General features: G+C 40.6%; 1 long non-coding RNA gene across 1 annotated transcript; it reads left to right on the top strand.

The window, feature by feature from the left end:
- Window positions 1-5,168: 5,168 nt before the first annotated feature.
- Window positions 5,169-12,906, top strand: LOC139746100 (uncharacterized). Its single transcript, XR_011712062.1, has 2 exons — window positions 5,169-5,294; window positions 12,602-12,906. It is a non-coding gene; the product is annotated as an uncharacterized lncRNA (long non-coding RNA).
- Window positions 12,907-13,153: the final 247 nt, after the last annotated feature.

Consider the following 13,153-nt stretch of genomic DNA (forward strand, 5'->3'; position numbering starts at 1 on the left):
ACCTTCACAGCGCGCAGAAGATACATGGGTTGTATTCTGGGTTGTGTTTCACTGTCATGATAATTCGCTGGTGGTAATTTGCCAGTAATGTTTGTGTGGTCTTGAACAGCCCTCCGTCACCCTTGTCTAAATATGTCTGCCAGCCAAAGGAACGTCTGAGGGTACTGTTGCTGTACTACTTTTTATGAGAATGTTTATGTTTTGATAACATTTTGACCATGGTAATAATGATAATTATGTCACTTATAATGATGATACGACTTCTATTGATACTGTAATTATAATGATAATAATTATGATAATAATGATAATAATGATAGTAATAGTGATAATAATGATAATAATAATAATAATAATAATAATAATAATAATAATAATAATAATTAATAATTCTTCCTCTTATTATTATTATTATTATTATTATTATTATTATTATTATTATTATTATTATTTTTGTTATTATTATTACTATTATTATTATCATTATTATTATTATTATTATTATTATTATTGGTTTATTTAATAAACCACGCCGCCAGAGGCCGGGATTTATAGGTTACAGGAAGGTGGTGGAGGATCAGACAGACAATGACAGACATTAAAGGATGTTTTACCTTGATCTTTGTGGTTGGAATGAAGCTGTTTCTGTGACAGTTTGTACGAGGTAGGATGGACTCGATGCTGTCATGGTGCTGAACTGCATCCACAGGGACGAGGGATCTCTGATGGCAGGAGATGACGGTGGCGAAAAAGATACTGTATCGTCTTCGCAAACTGTCGGATGAGTTTTAGGTGTGTTGAGGGCCTCTTTATACGTGGGGTAAGAGGGGCCGAGGATGATCTTGCATACTTTTTCTACGCCTTTTCCAGCAGCCCCTGGTGTGTGGTGGATAGGGAGGAAGGCCAGGCAGGGGAGGCACAGGTAAGTCTAGGAAGAATGAAAGTTGTGTAGATGTTCTTGAGTTCAGGCGCAGGGAGTCCAAGTGTCTTGAGTCTACGGAGAATGTAGAGACGATAGCTGGAGGATTTGATGATGGTGCTGACGTGTTCCTTCCAGCTTAGTTTATCGTCCAGAGTGACACCAAGAAGCTTGGTGGACTGAACAACCTGGAGGAGGCTGGGGTCTAGTGAGACAGTAGGGGTGTGGGACAGGGTTGGAAGCTTGGTGGACTGAACAACCTGGAGGAGGCTGGGGTCTCGTGAGGCAGTAGGGGGTGTAGGACAGGGATGGTGGCATAACTATGGTCTTGGTTTGTTTGAAGATGACGAGGTTGGCAGTTTGTCCAATCGCGTAGGTTGTTAAGGACGTTTTGATAGATCGTGTAGCTGGGATCGCTGTTGTCAAAGCTGACACCATACATAGGTGGTCGAGGAATTACTGGGGATTGGATGCAGGTGGAAACATCTTGCATATGAAGTTGAAATCAACGAAATCAGCTTCGTGTTTAAATGAAAAGGTTAAGAAGCACTTTTATATATGTGTGTGGAATTTATGTTTCACTTGTACATATTTGACTTCGCTTGAGGTTAAGTGTGTGGGAGATGGGAGAAGCTGTGTGAACCTGTTCCAACCCAGGGGAGTGGGAATAGGGCAGTGGATAGATAGATAGATAGATAGATAATTAGATAGTATCAGTTTTCTGTTAGATGAATATCAACTAGGGTTATTACTTTTGTCTGAATATTAATATCATTTAGTATGACATATTTATTCATTTTATCACTATCATTCATGTTTTTTCTTATATTACTCGTTATCGTAATTTTCGTTATCATCATTTTGGTTATGTCATTGGCTGTTTTGATTATCGACGTCATTATTGCCGCTCATTATGTAATAATTTGAATAATCATCAATACTACTGCTCTTGTTGCCAGCCATGTACGTACCATTGCGGGCGCCAGTAAACAATCCATGTCTCATTTTTCATTAAGTGATTTTTTTTCTCCCCCTTCCATGGATGCCGTCATTAACTGCCCCATTATGCTAATGATAGCAGGGAAAAAAAAGAAAGTTTTGACACTCCATCCATCATAGGAATTGACTGGTTTGGGGATAGGTTTGTTCTGGGTAAGGGATAGGTATATACTGGGTAGGGGGACACGTGTGTACTGGATGGTGGTGTGTGGTTTGGGAGGGGATAGTTGTGTGTGGGGTTACGGATAAGGGATAGATGTGGACTGGTTAGGGGATGTGTGTGAACTATGTAGATGATTGTGTACTGGGTAGGGGATAGGTGCATACTGGATAGAGGATAGGTGCGTACTGGGTAGTGGATAGATGCGTACTGGGTAGGGGATAGGTGCATACTGGGTTGGGGATAGATGCATACTGGGTAGGGGATAGGTGCATACTGGGTAGGGGATAGGTGCATACTGGGTAGGGGATAGGTGCGTACTGGGTAGGGGATAGGTGCATACTGGGTAGGGGATAGGTGCATACTGGGTAGGGGATAGGTGCGTACTGGGTAGGGGATAGGTGCGTACTGGGTAGGGGATAGGTGCGCTGTGGGTAGGGGATAGGTGCGTACTGGGTAGGGGATAGGTGCGCTGTGGGTAGGGGATAGGTGCGCTGTGGGTAGGGGATAGGTGCGTACTGGGTAGGGGATAGGTGCGCTGTGGGTAGGGGATAGGTGCGCTGTGGGTAGGGGATAGGTGCGTACTGGGTAGGGGATAGGTGCGTACTGGGTAGGGGATAGGTGCATACTGGGTAGGGGATAGTTGCGTACTGGGTAGGGGGTAGGTGCGCTGTGGGTAGGGGATAGGTGTGTACTGGGTAGGGGGTAGGTGCGCTGTGGGTAGGGGATAGGTGCATACTGGGTAGGGGATAGGTGCATACTGGGTTGGGGATAGGTGCGCTGTGGGTAGGGGATAGGTGCGTACTGGGTAGGGGGTAGGTGCGCTGTGGGTAGGGGATAGGTGCGTACTGGGTAGGGGATAGGTGCATACTGGGTAGGGGATAGGTGCATACTGGGTTGGGGATAGGTGCGCTGTGGGTAGGGGATAGGTGCGTACTGGGTAGGGGGTAGGTGCGCTGTGGGTAGGGGATAGGTGCGCTGTGGGTAGGGGATAGGTGCATACTGGGTAGGGGATAGGTGCATACTGGGTTGGGGATAGGTGCGCTGTGGGTAGGGGATAGGTGCGTACTGGGTAGGGGATAGGTGCGTACTGGGTAGGGGATAGGTGCATACTGGGTAGGGGATAGGTGCATACTGGGTAGGGGATAGGTGCGCTGTGGGTAGGGGGTAGGTGTAGGTTGGTGGACGGTGTTTTAGCCCCACGTCTGCTTCCTCACTGACCCATGCTTACACATAGTCCACCCATGAGCGCCTGCTTCTGACTGATCACAGGGTATCTTGTACCAGTGAGGGGACCAGGGGGTAACTTGGACCAGTGAAGGGACCAGTGGGTATCTTGTACCAGTGAGGGGACCAGGGGGTAATTTGTACCAGTGAGGGAACCAGGGGGTAACTTGTACCAGTGAGGGGACCAGGGGGTAACTTGCAGACCAGTGAGGGGACCAGGGGGTAACTTGCAGACCAGTGAGGGAACCAGGGGGTAACTTGTACCAGTGAGGGGACCAGGGGGTAACTTGGACCAGTGAAGGGACCAGTGGATAACTTGTACCAGTGAGGGGACCAGGGGTAATTTGTACCAGTGAGGGGACCAGGGGTAATTTGTACCAGTGAGGGGACTAGGGGTAATTTGTACTAGTGAGGGGACCAGAGGGTAATTTGTACCAGTGAGGTACCAGGGGGTAACTTGTGCCAGTGAGGGGACCAGGGGATAACTTTCATCAATGAGGGAACCAGGGGGTAACCTGTACCAGTGATGGGACCAGGGGGGAACTTGGATCAGTGAGGGGACCAGGAGGGGAACTTGGATCAGTGAGGGGACCAGGGGGTAACTTGCAGGCTAAGGGGTCGCCCGTCATTGGTGTAGCTCAGTCATGTAGGAAGAACGGCCACACAGAAGGCACAGTAGAAAACTGGACGAGATTAGAAATTCGAATCATCCACACCTGTTGGAAATTTAAGCATATGCTTTGAAACAAGGGTAAATGATATATTGAATATAATCATTCATTACAAACCCCATTCGTTCGTACTAGTGAAATAAATGAAACGGAAAATTCTCCTGCCTACCATTTATGTACATGACAGTAAAATGACATTCTGAAAGAAAAAAAATGTGATAAAGAATAATCACGACTTATTATTTATTCACTCCCCTGTTCCATTGCCAGTAATCTAGCTTAGTCATCGGCAACCAGTCAAATGTTTCCCATTTCACGTAAACAACTGGTGACATGTATGGTGACGAACAACCGGTCGACTTAGAATTGTATGAAACCCGCCAGTAATCGACTTAATCAAGATTGTATAAGATTAGCATTAATTTCTGACGAATGAGGATCATGTCCTTTGTAGTTATTTTCCTGTCCTTAGCTTATTACGCTTAGGTGATGTATGATTGTACTTGGTTAACTGTGAGAGTGAGAACAAACGCACATTATAACCCGTATCAGCAGTCCAGGAAGTGCATTGTATAACAGCCAATTCAGCAGTTCCCAGCAGGAACCGGTTGAATTAATCAAGAGAAAACCGGTTGCCGGATGTGGTGCGTTCGAGTCAAACAAGTAACAGACCCGGTCGTGTAGACATTCTGGTACGAGTTCTTTTTTTTTCTAGAATTTCAGGGCAGGTACAAAGTTGACATTATGAAAATAGCTATTACACCGTAAATATTGCCTTACATTACAGCGCATTTATCACCTAAGTAAAACTGGTTAAGTCTTCGTCTGTAATTTAGAGGGCATGATTTGTAGATCTTTTGACTGTATATCTTGTTCTGGACATATGTAAATTCGATCGTACGTATCAAATCCTTATAATTCAGACATTTGCGCGGTGTCACTTAACGCTGGCCGCTTAACTAGCCAGCTGTTTAGATGTATGCCGCGGTGAAATATAGTTCTCAACTCAATGCAGAATTATTAACATTCTTTGAAATTAGTCAGCATTTATATAGCGTTACAGAATATTTTTCATACATACTATAGGAATAGAATTCCATAAAACTCACCGAACTATCAAAAATAACGACATAAATAATGTGCCAAGCTTCTGGCGGAGTAATATTGTATGTCGTCTGCATCGGCGCGACAAGCGCTCAGAGCCATCCTTATCCTGAACCTTTCGTCACAGATTCCTCGTAATTATCCGCTTCCATCCTCGTACCCGCAGACTTCTTGGTACCCTTCATCCTCCCAAACCTTCCCGAACAACCCCGAGGTACGTTACCGACCTTATCTCCTGAATTATTTCTTGCGTTTACCTGATATCCTTATTTTGTTTGAACCCCAAACCAGAATCCCTGCCTGTGATCAGGCGCCATTATACCAACCATTCCTAAAACCTGTATCCTTAGTCCGTGTTTGTTCATGATAACCTGTTTCTTCATGTGAATAAAGTTGCTGCACCACTCACCGAAGTGGTTTGTGGGAGTTATACGCAGCGATGAGTAACGACTTCCATAAAACCTGACAATATCAGAGCGTCGTCTGCAGTGCGGTGACACCCGATGATAATTGAGCAGAGATGATGCTACCCGCCAAGTTTTTCCGCTCTCCTTTACCCAGAAATGACATACAGGTTGTCTTGACAGCCGTGATGTCACATGCATAACATTGTATAATGTGGTTTTGGAATGGTAGTGTGTAATGTTAGAGGCTGGGGGTGGGGAGAAATGTCTAGTAACGTTTAATGAATTGAAAAAAAAAAAATGCCGGCAAGTTCAAGGTCAGGTGGTGGGGCGAGATATCTTCCTCGTGATCTGTGTTGATGCTGTAGTCAGGAATCATGAAGCCTCCGCATTTACTTCCTGTGTAATGATGGAAACTGTATAAGATTTAAGATCGTGGACGATGAATAAATAGATAGATATAAATGGTAGTGTTATTGGTTTAATGGCTTGGCCGATAGGCTTAAGTGGGTGAATTTAAGCAGAGAATTTTTCATTTGCATGTGTTCGCCACTTGAGACCCAACTTATTAATAGGTACATTGCCATGAACGGTACTTAAAGTTTAAGGGGAGCATTATGTAGACTATGTTGACCATGGTATGAAAGGTGAACTGAACCTGACATTTATTGAGGCATGTAACATGATTCCCTCCCCCTTACTTCCCTCCCTCACACCCCCCAGCAACTCGATTGACCGTAGGCAGTTCTAATGAAGTTGTAGATTTAGTAGACCAGGATCAACTTTGTTTTGAATGAAGTAAAAATGTAGAGTATGTAACTCAGAAAATACTTATGAACTTCTTAACCTTATGGTATTGCATACAACAAATGTACACGTGAATTCTAAGTTAAAAGGGTAGGCTTGTTCAGTGGGTGGCCATTGGCGTTATCTGTTCTAGGTGATATACCTGATTTTTTACTTTGAAATTGACAGGTTGAAGAAACATATTGGAAACGGTAACATGAACAGAGCTAGAAGTGCCAGTTGTGCATGTGATCAAATAGCTGTGTTGGATTTACTTGCATCCCCTCATCTAATAAGATTAACAAAGTCCTAATGTACAAATGTTGGAATTTATGATTATCTGCAAATAAATGATACATCCTGAATTGAACATCCTTTGGGTATGTTCCCTAGAAATGATTGCATCCTGTGACTATGCAATAATTGTGAATGCAACTGTCTTCAAATGGCATAATTCTTTTAGTAGTATATTTTATCTCTGCATTGAGAAGTGGATGGCTACATATGTCGTATGTGCTGTTTATTGTGATTGTGGAAATACTTCCAGAGGATTCAGACCATTATATTTCATTGTGATGGTGAACAGGGGCTATATATATATATATATATATATATATATATATATATATATATATATATATATATATGTATGTATGTATCAGGGAAGATATGAGGTTGATTAATGTATAAGTAGGTTTATAATGCACTTTTAAAATATCAACAGAACCTTTGAAACCCTCAATGACAAATTGGATCTGAAATGATAGTAATATACTAATTATGTCTTTTGCATATCCCACTTTCATATGTTTCTGTATATCCTGTGCTTCACTGTTGTATTTAGTTTTATTTTCACAGGATTATTGAAAATTAAGATGAGATTTTCATAGCTATATGTTCAATAGTTTTAACAGAATTTAACTTTTAAGAACCCAATGTTTTCTTTGATATTCAGGTTGCCTAATTAGTGTTTTTCTTTAAAATATAATGGTCCAAATGCTTAGCAACTCTTTTTATAATCACGGTGAACTATTTAAAGCTCTTGAGTATCCAGTTTCCAAAGGTAGTTTTGATGTTCAAGTAAACTGATAAATCACTTTTTTCTAGAAACGTGACAATAGTATTGTAGTTGTATAATAGCGGCAAGTCTTGATAAGAGGTTAAAATGACTGTTCTCGGCTTTCAGTCAGGCATTGGTTAGGTCCCCAAATAATGTCTACAAGCCATAATGGTAAAAATTTGCTAGTAGGTCTTCAGAAACTAAGTTTTTTGTGACTTTTGAATTAGTAAGTTCACTGTGTTGGTGATGCATAAATCTGTCTTACCTTCTCTTTTTTGTGGGCCACTGTTATATTGATAGGCTGGCACTGATCCTGTACCACATATATAGTATCTGACAAGTTCATTAGAATGTTTTGTACCTCTGTCAGTATGCAGAGAGAATTAACTTATTATATGGTGCTTATTTTCCGTACATTTGTCAAATGTTTGCAGTAGAAATCTATGGGAATGGCTACCTATGGTTAGGTGCTTTATGTACCGTATTTTTTTTTTTAGGAAATATCTATGGAGGGTCCATAGCCATACATCAGGGAGAATGTTTGGTTTGATTACGTAAAAGATCAACAGATTGTACAAAAACTTAACCTAACCTCACTTGTTACCAAGATTTGTCTTAATGTTCAGTATGTTATTCAAAATGTACCAGTCAAACCCGATAGAGTAATGTGCATGTGGTGCTGGATGTCAGCAAACAACTGATGCTGCATGCAGTCATTTGATCTCCAGCAACAGAGGAATAGAATGTTGATTTAATTGTGCTTTTGTTTTGGCTATTAGATGAGGCTTTTGTAGATTCTGATTTTTTCTTTTACAGTTGTACCTAGTTTTGCATAAATTAGCCCCACCTTTTCCCAGATAAACATTATCCTCTTTAATGTTGCTTTAATTGCTATAGTTTATTGAAATTTAACATTCGGACTCATGCTTAGCAACTGTTCTTGTACCCTCTTATTATCACAATATTATTTCAAAATTACTCTCTCAAAACTATTAGTGGCATAGTTAAATTTTTTTACATTATACATGTACTGATGTTGAAAAATATAAGCTTCAGCTACATCCAGTGATTCGTAAAGGCTACACTAGTGTAAAAAGAGCATTTTTTTTTTTTTTCATAAAAACCCAACTAACATGAAGCTTTCTCTACTTTTTCATAATTTTAGGCACCATACTTAGGGGTGGGGCGTACATGTGCAAGCCAGAGTCTGCCATTGGGCTTACTTTCTGCATCTGATGGGATTACACCAGTTTTTTGTTATAGTTTGATTTCCAACAGCCTGTTGTGCAGTAAAAATGCCATTGGTGATTTTTAAATGTCAGAAATAGTTCATGGATTTTTTATTAAGATGGTACGTGAATTAAAGAATTTTGTTACAGTGAGAGGCTGAGGGCTACAAAGCTGAATAATATTGATGGGTAGCAGTTATTCAGGAGATGCAGCACCAGAGTAATCTAAGGCCAAAGTAATAAACTAAGTAAAAGGCTTGGTAGAAAGGATGTTAAAAGGTATTGGTTTTAGTGTTTGGATGGGAACAAAGTGTGGAGATGGTGATAATTTACAAGGGTTTAAAGGGTTACTTGACAATATAGAAATTTCAAGACAGGGCATCATGAATGCAGAACTCTCCCCTTTATGTACAAGTAGGTAATTATATAGATTAATATTTTTTCACTCTTGTTCACTGTTTCCCACAGTAACAAGTTAGCTCCATGAACACACACTCAGACATACATGTTCGCCGTTTCCCATGTTAGTGAGGTAGCATTAAGAACAAAGGACTGAGCCTCCGAATATCCTCAATTGGCGTCCGCTGTTCATTTTGGAAAGTTATAAACAGGAGGGGAAGATTTTATGTCCCCCCCCCCCCTGCCCTGCCCCAACTCCCTCCCCTTTTAATTGCCCTCTACAACATGCAAGAAATATGTGGGAAGTATTCTTTCTCCCCAGTCCAATTCCTGGCACCATCCTCCCCCACAGCAAACAGCATAGCTATCCCTTGTTTCAGTGAGGTGGCACTAGGAAAAAATACAAAAAAAGGCCACATTCGTTCACACTCAGTCTCTAGCTATCATATGTAATCTACCAAAACCACATTTCCCTATATACATCCAGGCCCCACAGACCTGTGTATGGTTTACCCAAGACATTTCACATCCCCTGGTTCAGTCCATTGACAGCATGTCGACCCCAGTATACCACATTGTTCCATTTCACTTTATTCCTTGCATGCCTCTCACCCTTCTCAATGTTCAGGCCTAGATCGCTTAAAATCTTTTTTACTTCATCCTTCCACCTCCAATTGGGTCTCCCGCTAATTGTTTCCTCCACCTCTGCCACACATATCCTCTTTGTCAACCTTTCTTCACTCATTTTCTCCATATGTGCAAACCTTTCAACACACCCTCTTCTGCTCTCTCAGTCACACTCTTTATTTGCATACGTCTCTTATTCTTTCATTACTTTCTCAACCAAACCACCTTGCACCACATATTGCCCTTATACATTTCATTTCCAACACATCCACCCTCCTCTGTGCAACCCTCTGATATTGTTAAAACTACTGTTCCTTTAAGCATACCCATTTTTTTTCTTTTTGTGATAATGTTCTTTCCTTCCACACATTCTTCATCGCTCCCAGAACCTTTGACCCCTCCCCCGCCCTGTGACTCACTTCCTCTTCCATGGTTCTGTTTGCTGTTAAATCCACTCCCAGATATCTAAAACACTTCACTTCCTCCAATTTTTCTCCATTTAGATTTACTTTCCATTTAACTTGTCCATCAACCCTATTGAACTTAATAACTTTGCTCTTATTCACACTTACTCTTGACTTTCTCCTTTCACACTATTTCCCAAACTCAGTCACCAACTCCTGCAGTTACTCACTTGAATCAGCCACCAGTGCTGTATCATCGGCAAACAGCAACTGACTCACTTCCCAGGCCCTCTCATCCCCAACAGATTGCATACTCTTTCCTCTCTCCAAAACTCTTGCATTTACCTCCCTAACCTCCCCATCAGAAGCAAATTAAACAACCATTGAGACATCACACACCCCTTCTGCAGACCAGCCTTCACTTGGAACCAATCACCTTCCTCTCTTCCTACTTGTACACATGCCATACATCCATGATAAAAACTTTTCACTTCTTCTAGCAGCTTAACTCCCACACCATATACTCTTGAGACCTTACACAAAGCATTCCTGTCAACCCTATCATATGCCTTCTCCAGATTCATAAAGGCTACGTACAAATCCATCTGTTTTTTCTAAATATTTCTCATGTGCATTCTTCAGAGCAAGTACTTTATCCACACATCACATTTCTATGGGGCCTGGATGTGGGTAGGGAGCTTTGGTTTTGGTGCATTACGCATAACAGCTAGAGACAGTGTGAATGAATTTGACCTAATTTGTCTGTTTTCCTGGTGCTGCCTTTCTGAAGCAGGGTGTAGCAGTGCTGTTTCCTGTGGGATGGGGCAGCTCCAGGAATGGATGAAAGCAAACAAGTGTGAATATGCACATGTGTATATATGTATATGTCTTTATATGTATATGTATTTATATGTGTGGGAATGGACATTTATGTATATGAGAGGGTAGGCCATTCTTCGTCTGTTTCCTGGCGCTACCTCGCTGATGTGTGCAGATAATAATACATTGATTAATAATAATTTAGAAAATAAACGATAGATGAAAAATCTCCAGTGCCGCACCATGTGCATGGGTTATGCTTGCTTTATTTTGGTCTTAGTGTGCCTCAAGCTATCGTGTGGTCAGGTTGTATACTAAGAATTGTGAATTCATTGTTAATAGCTTTGCAATCTGTACAATTCAAAATGGCATCAAGTGATAGAGGAGTTAAAAGAAAACATGAGAACTGTATCTTGTATTAGAGAATGGCTCGTAGGTTACATTCAATTTAACAGACTTTCGGCATTAATGGACACCACCTCCCCTATTAGTCCATTGAATCGCCATTTCCCGCGTCAGCGAGATAGCACCAGGAAAGAGACAAAGAATGGCCCATCCATTCATTTACACATTTTATAACTTTTGTTATTCTTGATTGCTGTTTCCCATGTCATCGAGTTAGTGCAAGGAAACGGATGAAGAATGGCCCAACCACTCGTATACACATACATATACATAAATGCCCATACACATACATACCTTTATATTTCAATGTATACATACATATACATACACAGACATATACATATGTACAGATGTACATATTCGTACTTGCTGCCTTCATCCATTTCCATCACCACATGGGAAACAGCATCCCCCGTCCCCCAGCAAGGTAGCGCCAGAAAAAGACAAAAATGCCACATTCGTTCACACTTAGTCTCTAGCTGTCATGTGTAATGCACTAAAACCACAGCTCCCTTTCCATGGTTTACCCCAGATGTTTCACATTAGTTTCATATTAGTATAGGATCGTAGTTGCAGATAGTAACCATTTTTTGTGTTAAAGCTTTTGATTAAAGGCTGCAGTTCTTATCCAACATTCTCTTCATTCACTGCCAAATATTGTTGATGAAGCGTTAGTTACAAGACATACATAGTGCCAAAGTTACTTTGGAAACTCAAGCTGTAGAGTGTTGAGTCTCTTGGTTTACATATGAATAAAAACATGTGTTTTGTTAGTGAGGCTATGATTTTGCAGTTAAACTCCAGTTAAGAAGTTCTGTATATTCACATGCATCAAGATTGATTTTTTCAGCATGAAATTTCCTTATCAATTTTAGCTTTTTCTTAGCTCAGACTTTTATTATTCTCCTTGATGAAAGCACATGATTTATGTCATTGCAAAATATGACCAAGCTCAGACTTTTAAAATTCTCATAAATGAAAGCACATGATTTTTGTCATTGGAAAACATGGCCAAGAGTATATTTTCTAGGTCTCTGAGAAAGTTCTTTCTTTGTAAAACATTGGTTAACATTGTTCTTGTATTTTGGTGTTAGATATCTTACATACAGTAGTTATTAATTGCTAGAGGTGCATTGCTCTAAATTTGCAAAAGGGTTTGGATTTGATATGGAATGAAATTGGTACAAACTCTGTAAATACAAATGTTTTGAAGTTTTCATCTTGGAAGGATGCTGCATGACATTAAATCCAGTTTTCTGTTGTTAGCCATCTGTAATAAAAAAAGCACTTGGTTCATGATCTTCTGATTCATTTTCTTACAGATTTTGAAATATCAGTGATTTTTTGGTCTTTACTCACATCTTTAGCCATGTGATTTTTAATTTCAGGCATATATGAAGCATCAATAAGCTGAACTGCACTACAGGAAGGTCCAAATAATTTGCAAGTGCATTTCCAAGTTTGCCCCAAAGTGCTCTTGGTGTGCTAGTCTCACCATCAAGGTGTTGCAGCAGATGGCAGCTCATTTGTATTTGTAGGCATATGGGCCACTGTAAAGGCTTTCCTAGTTCTTTCTCCCTTAGCAGAATAATGCCAATGGATCATTTGTTCACGTATGTGCCATCACATTGTATGGCTACTAAATCATAGCACTTGATGTATTAATTATAAAAAGAATTGGTAACTACCTCTTTAATTTTGAGTGTTTTACCCAATTTTTGCACTACATATCCTGTGTATTTTAAACAAGCACTTGATACATTCCTTTCTCTCATCACATGCACTTCTGTTTTGCCCATTCCTCCATGTGTAACTACAGTCTAGTCAACTTGTGCAGCTTTTGAATCTGTGATTCTTTTCACTTCTTTGCTATTTGATTGGAATTTTTCTATTGTTGATGGCATTTTTTTATGTCTGACACCTTTATATTCCTAAAGCAC

The sequence above is a fragment of the Panulirus ornatus genome, chromosome 64 (genome assembly GCF_036320965.1).
Source record: "Panulirus ornatus isolate Po-2019 chromosome 64, ASM3632096v1, whole genome shotgun sequence".
Classification (NCBI taxonomy): Eukaryota; Metazoa; Arthropoda; class Malacostraca; order Decapoda; family Palinuridae; genus Panulirus; species Panulirus ornatus.